Raw genomic sequence first — 16210 nt, 5'->3', positions numbered from 1 at the left:
CCTCACTAAAGATAACACCTATGCAACTTCAAGTATTCAATACACTCGAGCAAGACAATGCAAAAATGAACATATATGATTCCTGCATCACACGGCAATCCATGATCGCAAAATTTCAATGTGTTATCCCGAATACATCACTGGTATCTCTTATGTCTATTTCAATGGTAACTCACAGACTGCTTGACAAGAAATCTCAGGCTCCTTAACTCTCCTCAAAATGTTTCCTTTGGCTTCAAAATCAGGATTCATTCTCTTTTCCTAATATCTACTTTTCTTGCTTTATGTTTAACCCCATAGTTTAATACCCACTATTGTCTTTCTGGTTCTAATCTCCCTTTCAGTAAAGACAAGCAATCCGTTCCATAACATAATGTAGAGGCTGCTTCCATTCTCAAAATATTTTAGTATCATAAGCATACCTATGTCAGACCCTGTCTTCGTCTCTGCAGCACTAGACGCTAGCCACTCAGCTTTTTCTGGTCCTGCCCTGGCTTCTTTCTAGGATAAGACAGAACTCACTGTTGATAAAATTATATATATATATATATATATATATATATATATATATATATATATATGTAGTGAAGAGAAGTCACGCTATGCGATAAGGCTTATACAGGAGGCTTATTGGAAGATGAGAGAGAAGGGACAGAGAAGGCAGAGAGGGGAGCAGACTAGTCCCATGGGGTAAAGAGTGCGGGAGAGAGAGGGAGGTAGACACAGGAGAAGGGGGAGGTTAGGGATAGGTCCACCTGTTACAAGGAACCATAGCAAATGTGCCCAGAAGTGGCTACAGGTGAAGTGCTCTTAGTGGCTACAGGTGAGGAAGTTTCCTGTCAGGACCCTAAGGACAGGCAGGCCAATGCAGATTCCCAAATACTAACACCAAATAATAACACCCACTTTATTGTTTGTTTGAGCTGGGGACTTTAGCACAATAGGCTGTGCACTGAGTCACATCACTCCTTGTTCGACTGCTTACATTCCACTTAGGTCTTATTCTCAAGCCTTCAGTTTCCCAGACTTTTTCTTCTTACATGGCTTTTCAGATGCTGCATTACCACAGGAACGCAGTGTTTTAACCTGTCCCTCCCAGGCAGTCCTCCCCTTCTCCCCCTCCCTGCGGAACACCTTGGTCAGCAATCAGCATCCTCTTTTCCCTCTCCAGGCGCTGCCCACACAAACTTACTGATCCCTGAACCCAGAACCTGGCAGATGCCGCCCCAGGTCTCTGATGCCACAGAGTTTCTTAGCAGGAACAGAGTTAACCCCATACCAGCAGTTACCTTTCTCTCTGGTTCTTGACCCCCAGCGCCCACTTCCAGTAAAATGCACAACTGCTTAGGAAGACACCCACCAATGCCAACCAGGAGCCATTTGGATTTTAAAGTCTCCGCCTGCGTGACGTCAGAAAGCCTCTTGCGAGTACTCTTAAGCAAGAAGGCTATGCCAGTTCCCAGACAGTGGTGGGAAGTCCTAGGGCAAAAGCTTAGATTTCTAAATCTTGCAGCTGTTGTGCCTCTGGCTAGAATTGTAGTTTTGTCCCTAGCAGCCCTTTTGAGTTTCAGTCTTTCCTAGCCATCAGTGTGTCTCCTCATCTGTATTTGAGACAATCAAGTACTTTTGCAGCAGTGCCCAGTTGTTTTCCATAGTATCTTTTATTGTTGTTTTGTTTTGTAAAATATCCCTGGGCCTGGTGAAATGGCTCCGTGGGTAAGAGCACTGCCTGCTCTTCCAAAGAAATGGGTTAAATCCCCAGGACCCATAACTATAACTCTAATTTCAGGAGGTCTGATGCCCTCTTCTGGCCTTGGTGGGCACCAGACACACGTGTGGTATACAGACATACATGTAGGCAAAACACTTTATACATAAAATAAAAATAATAAAGATCTTTTTTAAAAAAATAAAGGCAAATAAAAAGTATTCTTGTACAGTTTTATCAGGACCTAAGTTCTCAAAATTCATTTCAACACTCATCTTAGTTTCAAGATGCCTTAAGAAGTACAAAATTTGCTGGTCAGTGGTGGTACATTCCTTTACTCCCAGTACTCAAGAGGCAGAGGCAGGGGGATCTCTGTGAGTTTGAGAAGAGTCTACAGAAGAAATACAAAATCACTTTAGCTAAGACATTTGAATTGGAAGTATTATCTCTGTTTGACCAAGATCTCCCATATTTTGTCATTACAAGGTCAATTAGTAAGACTATTGTAATAGCTATTGCTTATGCATTAACTACTCCTGGATTCTTTTTATAGAAGACTGAAGTGAGAAAGGATTAATGTTCTACGGGTGCTTAAATAAAGCAAGTTTTCACATACTAGTCCTTCTAAAATCATTCCTCATCAAAGAACTCATTGAAACATTTTTTTTTGTACAAATTTTAAAAAGTTGAAGTCTACAGTCATCAGGCTGGTAGTCATAGACACACAAAAACCTGACAAGCTTGCTTTCTATGTCTACTTCTGAATGCCACTCAGGATCAAGTGAGATAATTGTATCAGGATTTTAGCTTAGTGATACATGGCGTTAATAAATTAAAATTCATCCTAAGGAATGTAGTGGGAAGAAATGATAATGTAATCAAGTTGAATTTAATTTGCTAGATATTTTATAATGACATTTTAAGTCATAAGCAACTGTAATATACTTTACTATTAGAAACTCTTTTAATTAATGCAGGCCACCTTATTCCCATGTGGTTATGCCATGGCAGTATCTGTGAAAAATTCTTCAGAGCAGGTAATAGGGATATGTTACATCACTTTTTTTCTTCTTTTTTTTTTCTGAGACAAGCTTGTCTATTTAACAGTCTTGGCTGTGTCCCTTTTTTACCTTTTATGTTAATTCTTTAAAAACAACTACTTCTTTATTTTATTTATTGTATTATGTGTAGTTGGAATTTCCCTTTGGGCCACCAAGAAACTCCCAAATAATTTATTATGAATGCTTCTTATTAATTATAAGTGCTTAGTCTTAGCTTAGGCTCGTCCTGCTAGCTTTTTGAACTTAATTTAACCTGTTTCTATTCATCTACATTTTTCCTTGGGGCTTTTTACCTTTCTTTTATTCTGTATGTCTTGGTTTCCTGCTTCCTCCATGTGTGTCTGATTGGCCACTGGTTTCTCCCTGGTATCTCTTTTTCTTTCTTCCTTTCTAAGCCTAAATTCCTCCTGCTACTCAGTTTCCCTGCCTGCAAGTCCTGCCTATACCTCTTTCTTGCTATTGGCCATTTAGCTTTTTGTTAGACTAATCAGGTGCCTTAGGCAGACAAGGTAAAACAGCAACACATTTTTACATATAATTCAACAATTGCAACACGTCTTTACATAGTTATACAAATATTTTGTAACAATGAAACATCATTTCTCCTTTTACTTTTTTTCTTCAAACCCGCTCTTATATGCCTCCTTGTTCCCTTTCAAATTCATGGATTTTTCATTAATTTTGTTACATGCATATGTGTATGTAACCTGCCCGATCTGTATGTTACTTGTCTGTATGCTGTCAGGGTTATAATTAGGTTGAAGGGAGATAAATACACAGGGAGAAAAGAGAACAAAATAATACTATGGATATGTGAAAAAAATCACAAGGATTCATACTGTTAAGTACCTAAGAAACTATAACACACACATACTTTAATTTAGTATAATGTTATTTGTATGTATGATTCAGGGCTCACCATTTGGTATTGGATAAGCATTTCGTGTACTCTTCCCACAGTAGGACTAAAACTGTTTCTCCACTCCCAGCATTTGTGAGTTCCCTATAGTTCTTTGTGTAGGGCTGGTTGGCCCCTTGTCCCTTATAGATTGCCTCTTGTCCTTATTCAGCTCATACTTAAGCAGCCATGTTAATAAGATTTTATTGGTGTAGATTCTGACATTCCTAGGAGATACAATGTCACAGCAAACTCCATGATGCTCTGGCTCTTATAATCTATGTGTCCCCTCCTTTACAATGTTTCGTGATACTTACGTGTAGTGATATTTCATTTGTATTTTAATAAAGAAAGTTTAGCTGAAGATCAGAGAGTAAGTGGTAGCACACACCTTTAATCTCAGTAGCCACACTAGTTTGCCATAGAAACCTGGCGGTGCACGCCTTTAATCCCAGTGGTGCACATCTTTAATCCCAACCTAAAGAATGGAATGCAAGACAGAAGGAGAAAGCTCTCAGACACAGTCTCATCACCCTGTTATTTGATTTCTCTGTTAGATTGCCTTCACATATGCATTTATTTCAGGAAGCATCGACTGTATCAATACCCATGCCACTGCACACTACTTCCGTGGCCTTAGTTTTAGCTGTTTCTCCCTGTATACACTCCCTCGTCCCTCTATTTCTCTCCTTGCACCTCCCCTCACCAGCCTGTACCTTTCTATTCTATTTCTTCTTTCCTGATGAGATGCTTCTCTCCTCCTTAGTCTGTTACTCTATGCTTAATCTCTGTGATTCTGTATATCCACATGTAAGCTAATACATGCCACATTTGGCTTTCTGTGTCTGGGTACCTCACTCAGGGTGATTTCTCCCCCTAGTTCTACCCATTTACTGTGAATTTAATTCTTTTTAATGGCTGAGTAATATTCATTTGTATAAAGGTTCCAATTTTTATTATCCATTCATATTCATGTCTTGAATATGTTATCCAATTTCTGGGCATTATTAATAGAGCAGCAATGGACATGGTTGAGTAAGCGTCTCTGTGGTAGGCTGAAGTTTCCTTTGGGTAAATGCCCAAGAGTGATAGAGCTGGATCACAAGGTAGATCAGTTCCCATCTCTCTAAGGTAAATCCACACTCATTTCCATAGTGACTGTATGAGTCTGCACTCCTACCAGCAGTGGATGAGTGTACCCCTTATTCTATGTCCTTGCCAGCAGGAACTGTCACTCGTATTATTGATCCTAAGGATTCTGACAGGTGTAAAATGGACTCTCAAAGCAGACTTGGTTTGCATTTCACGAATGACTGAGAATGTTGAACATTTAAGTCTTTCTCAGCCACTTAAGATTCCCTATTGAGAATTCTCTGTTTAAAAATTCCCAGTTTTAATTGAGTCATTTGTTTTCTTGATATCTAGCCTTTTGAGTTCTTTATACATTTTGTTTGAGTTTTTTTGTATAATTTTGGATATTAGCCCTCTATTGGGTGTGTAGTTGATAAAAAAATATTTTACCATTCTGTAAGCTGCCACTTTGTCTGAATGATGGGATCTTTTGTCATGCAGAAGCTTTTCAGTTTCATGAGATCCCATTTATTAATTGTTGAAATTAGTGTCTGTGTTAATAGTGTTCTGCTCAGAAAGTCTTTTCCTATGTCATTGATTTCAGGGATCTTCCCTTCTTTTTCTTCTGTTAGGTTCAAGATATCTGGTTTTAGGTTGAGGTCTGTGTGGGAATTCCTTTCCATTAAATATTTTTTGGGATGTGGGGGTGTGTCAGCAATAGGGTGGCTTCTGTGTGCTGACATGATCTCTTATAAGGGAGAGAATGGTCTCCCATGTATTTCTGGTTTCTTCATCAAAGATCAGGAGTCCGTAGGCACTTGAAATACACCTGACTTCTCAGTGGAAACCATGAAAGCCAGAATGTCTTAGATAGATGTGCTGCCAACACTAAGAGACCATGAAGGCAATCCCAGAGTACTATTCGCAGCAAAGCTTGCATTCACCATCAATGGAGAAAAAAGATATTCCAGGACAAAAACAGATTTAAATAATAGGTAGCCACAAACCCAGCCTTACAGAAACTACTAGAAGGCAAAGCACAAACCAAGGAATCTAAGAACACCCATAATAACACAGAAATCTGACAACTCTCCACCACCACAACTCAAAGAAGGGAAACACACACTCTAATAGTAGGTTTCAACACTCCTCTCTCACCAATGGACAGGCTAAACAGACAGAAACTTAATGGAGCAATAAGAGATATCACAGATGTAGTGAAACAAATGAAATTAATAGACATCTATAGAACATTCCACCCAACAGAAAAGAAAATACCTTCTTCTCAGCATCTCATGGAACCTTCTCAAAAATTGATCACATAATCAGTAACAAAGCAAGCATTCACAGATACAAAAGAAAATGTAGTAACCAGCTGTGTGCTATTGGATTACCATGGAATAATGCTAGAATTCAACAACAATTCTACCCCCAGAATGCCTACAAACTCATGAAAACTGAACAGTCAACTACTCTCCAGAAGATGACATCAGATACCTTAGAATTAGAGATATAAGGGATTGTGAGCTGCCATATGGGTGCTGTTAACTGAACCTTTGTCCTCTGCAAGAGCGGCAAGTGCTCTTAATCATGGATTCATCAACCCAGCCCTAGAAGGTACTTCATTTTTTCCCTTAAACCCAGATGTCATTAGGAAAGATCCTTTTACAGATGGTGCTGAGAAAACTGGGTATGTACCTGTAGAAGAATGAAATCAGGTCGAGTCTCAAACTACATGAAACATTGAAAATAGATCACAGACTTCATGTGAAGACAGGACATGCTGAAACTGCAGGGAAGACACATCAACTATGTCCCGTGTCAACAATCATCCTATGCAGAGGTAGGAACTTCTGAATGGACTGTGACAGCAGAGAACACAACCCAAGGACTGACACATGGATTATAGCAAACTAAAAACCTGCCTAACAATGGAAGGAACCTCACAACTGAAGAGACAGCTTACAGATTTGAGAAATCATTGCCAACTCTGTATCGCATAGGGTTCTATTATGTAAAAACAGCCAAGATTAAACCAAATCCAATCCATACATGAGGTAATGAGGTGAGCAGACAGTCCTCAAAGGAAGAAATAGAAATGGCAAATAATATTTGATGATGGGTTCAACATCCTAAGCCATCAGGGAAAGGTGAAATTAAAATGATTTATACTCTCACCTTACTAGCTCAGAATGACTTTCATCAAGAAAACAGAACAACAGATGCTGGCAGGAATTTGAGGAAAGAGGAAACTTTACTCACTGCTAGTGAGCATAAATTGCAGCTACTGAGGAAATCAGTAAGTAGGTTTGTCAAAAATGAGAAAGTGGTGGGACAGATGTCTCAGGGAAAAGCACTGGCTGCTCTTACAGAGGAACTGGGTTTGGTTCCCAGCACCCACTTGGTGGCTCAGAACCATCTATAACTCCAGTTCCAGGGAATCCCTTTCTGGCCTCCACAGTCACCACGGATGTACACATATATTGCAGGAAAAATATTCACACACATAAAAATAAAAGATAAACAAATCTTTGAGGACGACAACCAAAACTATCACATGATCTGCCTATATGCCTCAGTGATAAAGAGCACTTCTTGTTCTTCCAGAGGACCAGCATTTGATTCCCAACACTCAAACCAGGCAGTTCACAACCACCTGTAACACAAGCCCCAGGAGGGTCTGACATCTCTCATCTCTGTGGTCACACACACACACACAGACACACACACACACATATACACAGATTTAAATGTAAAAAAATGACATTTGTAGGAAAATGGGTGAAATTACAGTTCAGAATGTTAGCTGAAATAAACTGCATTCAGATAAGCACTATGTTTTCTCTCATGTGTGTATTCTTGATTGAAGTTTCTATGTGTGAGTGGGTCGGTGTCCATGTGTGGATGACACATGAAACTAGAGAACTGTGAGAGGGAAAAAGAGACCTGAAGGATTAGGGTACAGGAACACTGACAGAAGATAATGCAATATTGTACTGGGAGAGCAGAAATTAGGTTGTTGTGGGCAATGGAAAAACAGCAAGAATGGGACAGAGGGGAGGGCAAGGCAAAGGCCAGAGGGCAGGGTGTGGAAGAAGAAAACATGTGTAAAAATGCCATTATGAAATCTACTACTTTGTAGCTAACTTAATAATCTTGTAATGGGAAATACTTGTTCCTGTAGCCATCGTCCCACTTGAAATGGAGTCCATGGGGCAGGTGTTGTGCTATATTAGTTCAGACATCTATTACAGTACCAGGCATATGGTCATGCGTAAAGCATTTGCTGAGCCAGTTGTTGCCATGCATGCATCTAATTCCAGCATTTAGAGGACTAAGGAAGGCCCAAAGATTCTGGCTAGAGACTCACCTAATCTGAGCAAGACCTTATCTTAAATAATAATTGCCTATTTGCCAAATACATTTTGATAGCAATTATTGAGCTTTGTATATTATGTCTGTCGGTGATTGGTTTGATTTTATTATGATGCCTATAAGTTGTTGTACACGCATATAGTAGCCTCTTGATAATTGTGTTTATTTTCTATGACAACTCTCATGTTTAAAAACCATTAGACATTTAATTATTTGAAAGCATTCATCTGTAAAATAATTTGTTAATAAAATCTTTTTTGAGAGTTAATATTTGATTTTTTCTGGTTATTTTGACTTTTCCATTTTGATATTTTATTGTTTATGCTGTAATCCCTCTTAATATCTATTTTCTAAAATTTAGAAAGGTTTTTGCTATACATACCAGGGTAACCTTGGACTTGTTATGTAGCTCAGGCTAACCTTGAACTCAAGATTCTCCTCTCAGCTTCCAGAGTGCTGGGATTACTGGCATGCACCACCATGTCTTGCTCAATTATTTTTAAAATAAATTATGTGTCTAGGTGTTTTGTAAACTTTGTACATCATGTGCACACAATGTTCAAGTAGGCCAGAAGAGGGCATCAGATCCAGGGGACTGGAGTTACTGAGGGTTGTGATTGACCAAGCAGGTGCTGGCAATGAACACAGGCCCTTTGGAAGAACAAGTGCTCTTAACTGCTGAGCTACCTCTTCAGCCTCTCGTCAATTATTATGTACATGTATATTTATGCATATAAACATCTTCACTGCATGTAAGCATGTGTGTTGTGTGCTCCTAGATGAGAAGAACTGCAGTTACAGATGGTTTGAGTTTCTGTGTGAGTGCCAGAAATTGAATTCAGGTCCTCTGCAAGAGCAAACAGTTTTCTTAATCACAGAAAAAACCCTCCAGTCCTACATACATATAGTTTTTCTTTTCTTTTATTCTTCTTTTTTTTTTTTTTGAGTCATGAGTTTACATAGCCCAGAACAATGGATTCTCCTGCTTTCCAAATCTGGGATTATAGGTATGTCCTACTGCACAAATATTTAGATCATCAACTCTTTTGGTTTTATGGGACAGGGTTTCTTTGTGTAGGCTTGGCTGTCTTGGAGCTCACTCTGTAGCCCAGGCTGGCCTCTAACGCATAGAGCTCTTCCTGCCTCTGGCTCCTGAGTGCTGGGATTAAAGGCATGTGCTCCCACCACTACCACCACCGGGCTTCATCAACTTTTTCTTCCTTCATTTCTTTTCCTTCCTTCCTTCCTTCCTTCCTTCCTTTTTTTCTTTAAAAACTTATTTTTATTTATATGAGTACTCTACCTGCACGTCCAACTTTGTCAGACGAGGACATGGGATCACACTATAGACAGTTGTGAGCCAGTATGTGGTTACTGGGAACTGAACTCAGCACCTCTGGAAGAGTAAGCAGTGTTCTTAGATGCTGAGCCACCTCTTCAGACCCTCATCAACATTTTCTTATAGACTGATTTTTGTTTAAATTTTTCATGACTCAAACTAACTTGCACTATTACTAAACATAGACCATTTTTCATTTTAAGATTTCCTGGCTGTTATGTATTTTAGATAGGGTCTTACTATGTGACCCTGCCTGACCTGGAACTTGCAATCCCCCCAGCATCTGATAACAAAGTGCTGGAATTGCTGATACAAGGCACACTCCTGACCTCTCTTTTATTGAGGAAGGGAAAAGGGTCTTCCTAGTAAAAAGTAGTTGTTTTGTTTTGTTTTGTTTTGTTTTGTTCTTTTTGATGGTACTAGGAATTGAGCCCAGGTCTGAAGCCACATGCTAAGAAAGTACTTTACCACAGGGCCATGTTTGTAGCCCATGTCAAATGCCATAGAAATTGTTAACGGTGAAAACAACTTTGTGTGGATTACTTGAATAGCTATTTTTGTAAAACTGTGGGTTTTACTTATACATTGCTTTTAAAAAAACAATAAAACTGGGTGCTAGTGGCTCACACCTTTAATCCCAGCAAATCCCAGCACTCCTGAGCCAGAGGCAGGCAGATGTCTGTGAGTTCAGGGCCAGCCTGGTCTACAGAATGAGTTCCACTGACAGCCAGAGCTAGACAGAGAAACCCTGTCTCAGACAAACCAGAATTTAAACCACACTGCAAAATCACTCAAATCAGACAATTTAATACCTTATATAGATGTTGGATATTTTTCTGAATAAATACTTTATCATGGATAGGTCTTGTATCCTTTATTTTTTTAGAACTTGAAAACATACCAAGTTGCATATTAAGAAGGCAATCAAAAACATTTCCTTCTGTGTTCAAGTCTGCATTATTTCAAGGCTATCCATCACACACGCAAACACACACACACACACACACATCGTAACAACAGCATCAAACATTAGTCTTTAAGCTTTAAATAACTAAAGACAATGCATTCCTTAAAGCAGGAGAGCATACCATGAAGTTACAGCAGTTTAGGTATAAAATATGGGGGGAATGAAATGTACTTCTGTGACAGGGATGTATCTCAGTGTTTTGTTCAGCTTGTGCTCAATCCTCAGCACCACAAATAACAAACCAAATTTCCTTGTGCATGACATTATCAACACATATATTATCCTTAAAGGTGTGTTTCAGGCCCATAGATCTTCTGTACCAAGTAGTCTAAAGGCCTGTTCAATAACCTAAACACTTTCGTCTCTATTTATGCCCCTATAACTGCTCCCTTTTTTGTACTCCCTTGTTTGCCATTGTGCCTTAAGGGAAAGTTGTCACCGAGTATCAAGAGTTAATATGCATGAAGAACTTAAGAGCAGTTGACCTATATAAACACTCAATAAATATTCAGAACAACTTGTAAAGGAGAGTCTGCCATTATCTCCATTAAAAAAGTGAAAAGTTCTATTTTATATTCTATGTATATTTTGTTTGTATAGGCATAACCACACATGCACGAGAGTGCCTATGGAGGTCACAAAAGGGGCACCAGATCTCCTTGAGCTGGAGTCACAGGCGCTTGTGACCTGCCCAATGTGGGTACTGGGAACTGAATTTGGGTCCTGTGGTAGAATAGGAATGACTCTAAACCACTGAGCAATCTCCCAGTATCTCCACTCTTTTTCTTTCTTTCTTTGGAAGACAGGTTTTTCTGTGTAGCTCTGGTTGTCTTGGAATTTGTCTGTAGACCAGGCTGGCCTCAAACCCAGAGATTAGACTGCCTCCGTTTAATTAAATACGTGCACCACCGCTCAACCTATCCCCATTCTTATACACAAGGGATTCAAAGTACAAAAAGGTGAGGTCATACCCCAGGTCATACAAATAACAGACTGTTTCCTGTCAATCTGTATCAAACTTCCCCACCTCCAATCCAGACAACTGCTGATCTAGACTAGACATGTTCTCCAAGGTATGTATATCTAGGTATCACTACATCAAAACTAAGATGTTGTTTGTTCTTCTCATGCTCATCCTTTCATGCATACATTGCTACCTAGAGACTGGCTGCTAGGACAGTCTGAATGCAGCAGCAGAATAGATTCTAACTGTCTTTCATTAGTCAGATATTAAAGGGATCTGACGTTAAAAGGGGAGACCATGTTTTGCTGCCCAATGAAATTGTTTTGCATTGGAAATATTTTAACTTTATTACATTTATTATTGTGTGTGTGTGTGTGTGTGAGAGAGAGAGAGAGAGAGAGAGAGAGAGACAGAAAGAGAGCGAGCAGCTGGTGGTCAGTAGCTGCTGATGCAGCAGGTTCTCTTCTACCATGTGGGTCTGGGGATTGAAAGCAGGTGTTTGGGTTTGTTGATAAGTGCCTTTACCTGCTGAGTCATCTTGCTTACCCAGATTTTTTTTTTAAATTAAAAGCATTGTAGGTGGTGGTGGCACGCACCTTTAATCTGAGCACTTTGGAAGCAGAGAAAGGTATATCCCAAAGTTCGATGCTAACCTGGTCTACAGAGTGAATGCCAGGAAAACTAGGGCTGCATCGAGAAATCTTGTCTCCAAAACAAACCAAAACAAACAAAGAAGCAAATAAATAAATAAAACCATTTTAGTTTTGAAACCTTATAATAAGATTGTTATTTTAAATTGAGTTTATATTGACATTTTCTTAGTTTAATTGCTAATATAATTAATACTGCCAGACTTAGACAGTAAAACCAAAGCTCTCTGAAGGAATTACTAACATTTGGAGAGTGAGCGACTCAAGTGTGGAACTAGAGAAGACCCACTTTCACCATCTGATTCTACAGTTTCTGAGAACTAGCTACAGAACATGGCAGCATGCAGCTGAGATCCATAGTTGGAGGCACTTACGCTTGACGGGTATAAAGGTCTGGTTCGTCGAGATCCTGAGATCTTAATTCCTGTGTGGAGAGGCAGCCAGCACCACTGGTGGAAATGGAACTGCGCTTCATGCTCAGAACCTAATTCATGATTTCAATATCAGAAAAATGTTCCAGATGCAAGTGGATCATTAAGCAATAATTGTCACTTTTATTCTGAAGTAGAAGAGTAACTAAGTTTATTCCTTTACGATAGTATTTTCCCTGTGTGCTGTATTTGTTTGTCATGTATACTTAAGTCCTCACTAAAGATAACACCTATGCAACTTCAAGTATTCAATACACTCGAGCAAGACAATGCAAAAATGAACATATATGATTCCTGCATCACACGGCAATCCATGATCGCAAAATTTCAATGTGTTATCCCGAATACATCACTGGTATCTCTTATGTCTATTTCAATGGTAACTCACAGACTGCTTGACAAGAAATCTCAGGCTCCTTAACTCTCCTCAAAATGTTTCCTTTGGCTTCAAAATCAGGATTCATTCTCTTTTCCTAATATCTACTTTTCTTGCTTTATGTTTAACCCCATAGTTTAATACCCACTATTGTCTTTCTGGTTCTAATCTCCTTTCAGTAAAGACAAGCAATCCGTTCCATAACATAATGTAGAGGCTGCTTCCATTCTCAAAATATTTTAGTATCATAAGCATACCTATGTCAGACCCTGTCTTCGTCTCTGCAGTACTAGACGCTAGCCACTCAGCTTTTTCTGGTCCTGCCCTGGCTTCTTTCTAGGATAAGACAGAACTCACTGTTGATAAAATTATATATATATATATATATATATATATATATATATATATATATATATATATGTAGTGAAGAGAAGTCACGCTATGCGATAAGGCTTATACAGGAGGCTTATTGGAAGATGAGAGAGAAGGGACAGAGAAGGCAGAGAGGGGAGCAGACTAGTCCCATGGGGTAAAGAGTGCGGGAGAGAGAGGGAGGTAGACACAGGAGAAGGGGGAGGTTAGGGGTAGGTCCACCTGTTACAAGGAACCATAGCAAATGTGCCCAGAAGTGGCTACAGGTGAAGTGCTCTTAGTGGCTACAGGTGAGGAGGTTTCCTGTCAGGACCCTAAGGACAGGCAGGCCAATGCAGATTCCCAAATACTAACACCAAATAATAACACCCACTTTATTGTTTGTTTGAGCTGGGGACTTTAGCACAATAGGCTGTGCACTGAGTCACATCACTCCTTGTTCGACTGCTTACATTCCACTTAGGTCTTATTCTCAAGCCTTCAGTTTCCCAGACTTTTTCTTCTTACATGGCTTTTCAGATGCTGCATTACCACAGGAACGCAGTGTTTTAACCTGTCCCTCCCAGGCAGTCCTCCCCTTCTCCCCCTCCCTGCGGAACACCTTGGTCAGCAATCAGCATCCTCTTTTCCCTCTCCAGGCGCTGCCCACACAAACTTACTGATCCCTGAACCCAGAACCTGGCAGATGCCGCCCCAGGTCTCTGATGCCACAGAGTTTCTTAGCAGGAACAGAGTTAACCCCATACCAGCAGTTACCTTTCTCTCTGGTTCTTGACCCCCAGCGCCCACTTCCAGTAAAATGCACAACTGCTTAGGAAGACACCCACCAATGCCAACCAGGAGCCATTTGGATTTTAAAGTCTCCGCCTGCGTGACGTCAGAAAGCCTCTTGCGAGTACTCTTAAGCAAGAAGGCTATGCCAGTTCCCAGACAGTGGTGGGAAGTCCTAGGGCAAAAGCTTAGATTTCTAAATCTTGCAGCTGTTGTGCCTCTGGCTAGAATTGTAGTTTTGTCCCTAGCAGCCCTTTTGAGTTTCAGTCTTTCCTAGCCATCAGTGTGTCTCCTCATCTGTATTTGAGACAATCAAGTACTTTTGCAGCAGTGCCCAGTTGTTTTCCATAGTATCTTTTATTGTTGTTTTGTTTTGTAAAATATCCCTGGGCCTGGTGAAATGGCTCCGTGGGTAAGAGCACTGCCTGCTCTTCCAAAGAAATGGGTTAAATCCCCAGGACCCATAACTATAACTCTAATTTCAGGAGGTCTGATGCCCTCTTCTGGCCTTGGTGGGCACCAGACACACATGTGGTATACAGACATACATGTAGGCAAAACACTTTATACATAAAATAAAAATAATAAAGATCTTTTTTAAAAAAATAAAGGCAAATAAAAAGTATTCTTGTACAGTTTTATCAGGACCTAAGTTCTCAAAATTCATTTCAACACTCATCTTAGTTTCAAGATGCCTTAAGAAGTACAAAATTTGCTGGTCAGTGGTGGTACATTCCTTTACTCCCAGTACTCAAGAGGCAGAGGCAGGGGGATCTCTGTGAGTTTGAGAAGAGTCTACAGAAGAAATACAAAATCACTTTAGCTAAGACATTTGAATTGGAAGTATTATCTCTGTTTGACCAAGATCTCCCATATTTTGTCATTACAAGGTCAATTAGTAAGACTATTGTAATAGCTATTGCTTATGCATTAACTACTCCTGGATTCTTTTTATAGAAGACTGAAGTGAGAAAGGATTAATGTTCTACGGGTGCTTAAATAAAGCAAGTTTTCACATACTAGTCCTTCTAAAATCATTCCTCATCAAAGAACTCATTGAAACATTTTTTTTTGTACAAATTTTAAAAAGTTGAAGTCTACAGTCATCAGGCTGGTCAGGCTGGTAGTCATAGACACACAAAAACCTGACAAGCTTGCTTTCTATGTCTACTTCTGAATGCCACTCAGGATCAAGTGAGATAATTGTATCAGGATTTTAGCTTAGTGATACATGGCGTTAATAAATTAAAATTCATCCTAAGGAATGTAGTGGGAAGAAATGATAATGTAATCAAGTTGAATTTAATTTGCTAGATATTTTATAATGACATTTTAAGTCATAAGCAACTGTAATATACTTTACTATTAGAAACTCTTTTAATTAATGCAGGCCACCTTATTCCCATGTGGTTATGCCGTGGCAGTATCTGTGAAAAATTCTTCAGAGCAGGTAATAGGGATATGTTACATCTCTTTTTATCTTCTTTTTTTTTTCTGAGACAAGCTTGTCTATTTAACAGTCTTGGCTGTGTCCCTTTTTTACCTTTTATGTTAATTCTTTAAAAACAACTACTTCTTTATTTTATTTATTGTATTTTATTGTATTATGTGTAGTTGGAATTTTCCTTTGGGCCACCAAGAAACTCCCAAATAATTTATTATGAATGCTTCTTATTAATTATAAGTGCTTAGTCTTAGCTTAGGCTCGTCCTGCTAGCTTTTTGAACTTAATTTAACCTGTTTCTATTCATCTACATTTTTCCTTGGGGCTTTTTACCTTTCTTTTATTCTGTATGTCTTGGTTTCCTGCTTCCTCCATGTGTGTCTGATTGGCCACTGGTTTCTCCCTGGTATCTCTTTTTCTTTCTTCCTTTCTAAGCCTAAATTCCTCCTGCTACTCAGTTTCCCTGCCTGCAAGTCCTGCCTATACCTCTTTCTTGCTATTGGCCATTTAGCTTTTTGTTAGACTAATCAGGTGCCTTAGGCAGACAAGGTAAAACAGCAACACATTTTTACATATAATTCAACAAATGCAACACGTCTTTACATAGTTATACAAATATTTTGTAACAATGAAACATCATTTCTCCTTTTACTTTTTTTCTTCAAACACGCTCTTATATGCCTCCTTGTTCCCTTTCAAATTCATGGATTATTCATTAATTTTGTTACATGCATATGTGTATGTAACCTGCCCGATCTGTATGTTACTTGTCTGTATGCTGTC

The sequence above is a fragment of the Chionomys nivalis genome, chromosome 4 (genome assembly GCF_950005125.1).
Source record: "Chionomys nivalis chromosome 4, mChiNiv1.1, whole genome shotgun sequence".
Classification (NCBI taxonomy): domain Eukaryota; kingdom Metazoa; phylum Chordata; class Mammalia; order Rodentia; family Cricetidae; genus Chionomys; species Chionomys nivalis.
Note: the sequence above shows the minus strand (reverse complement) of the source record.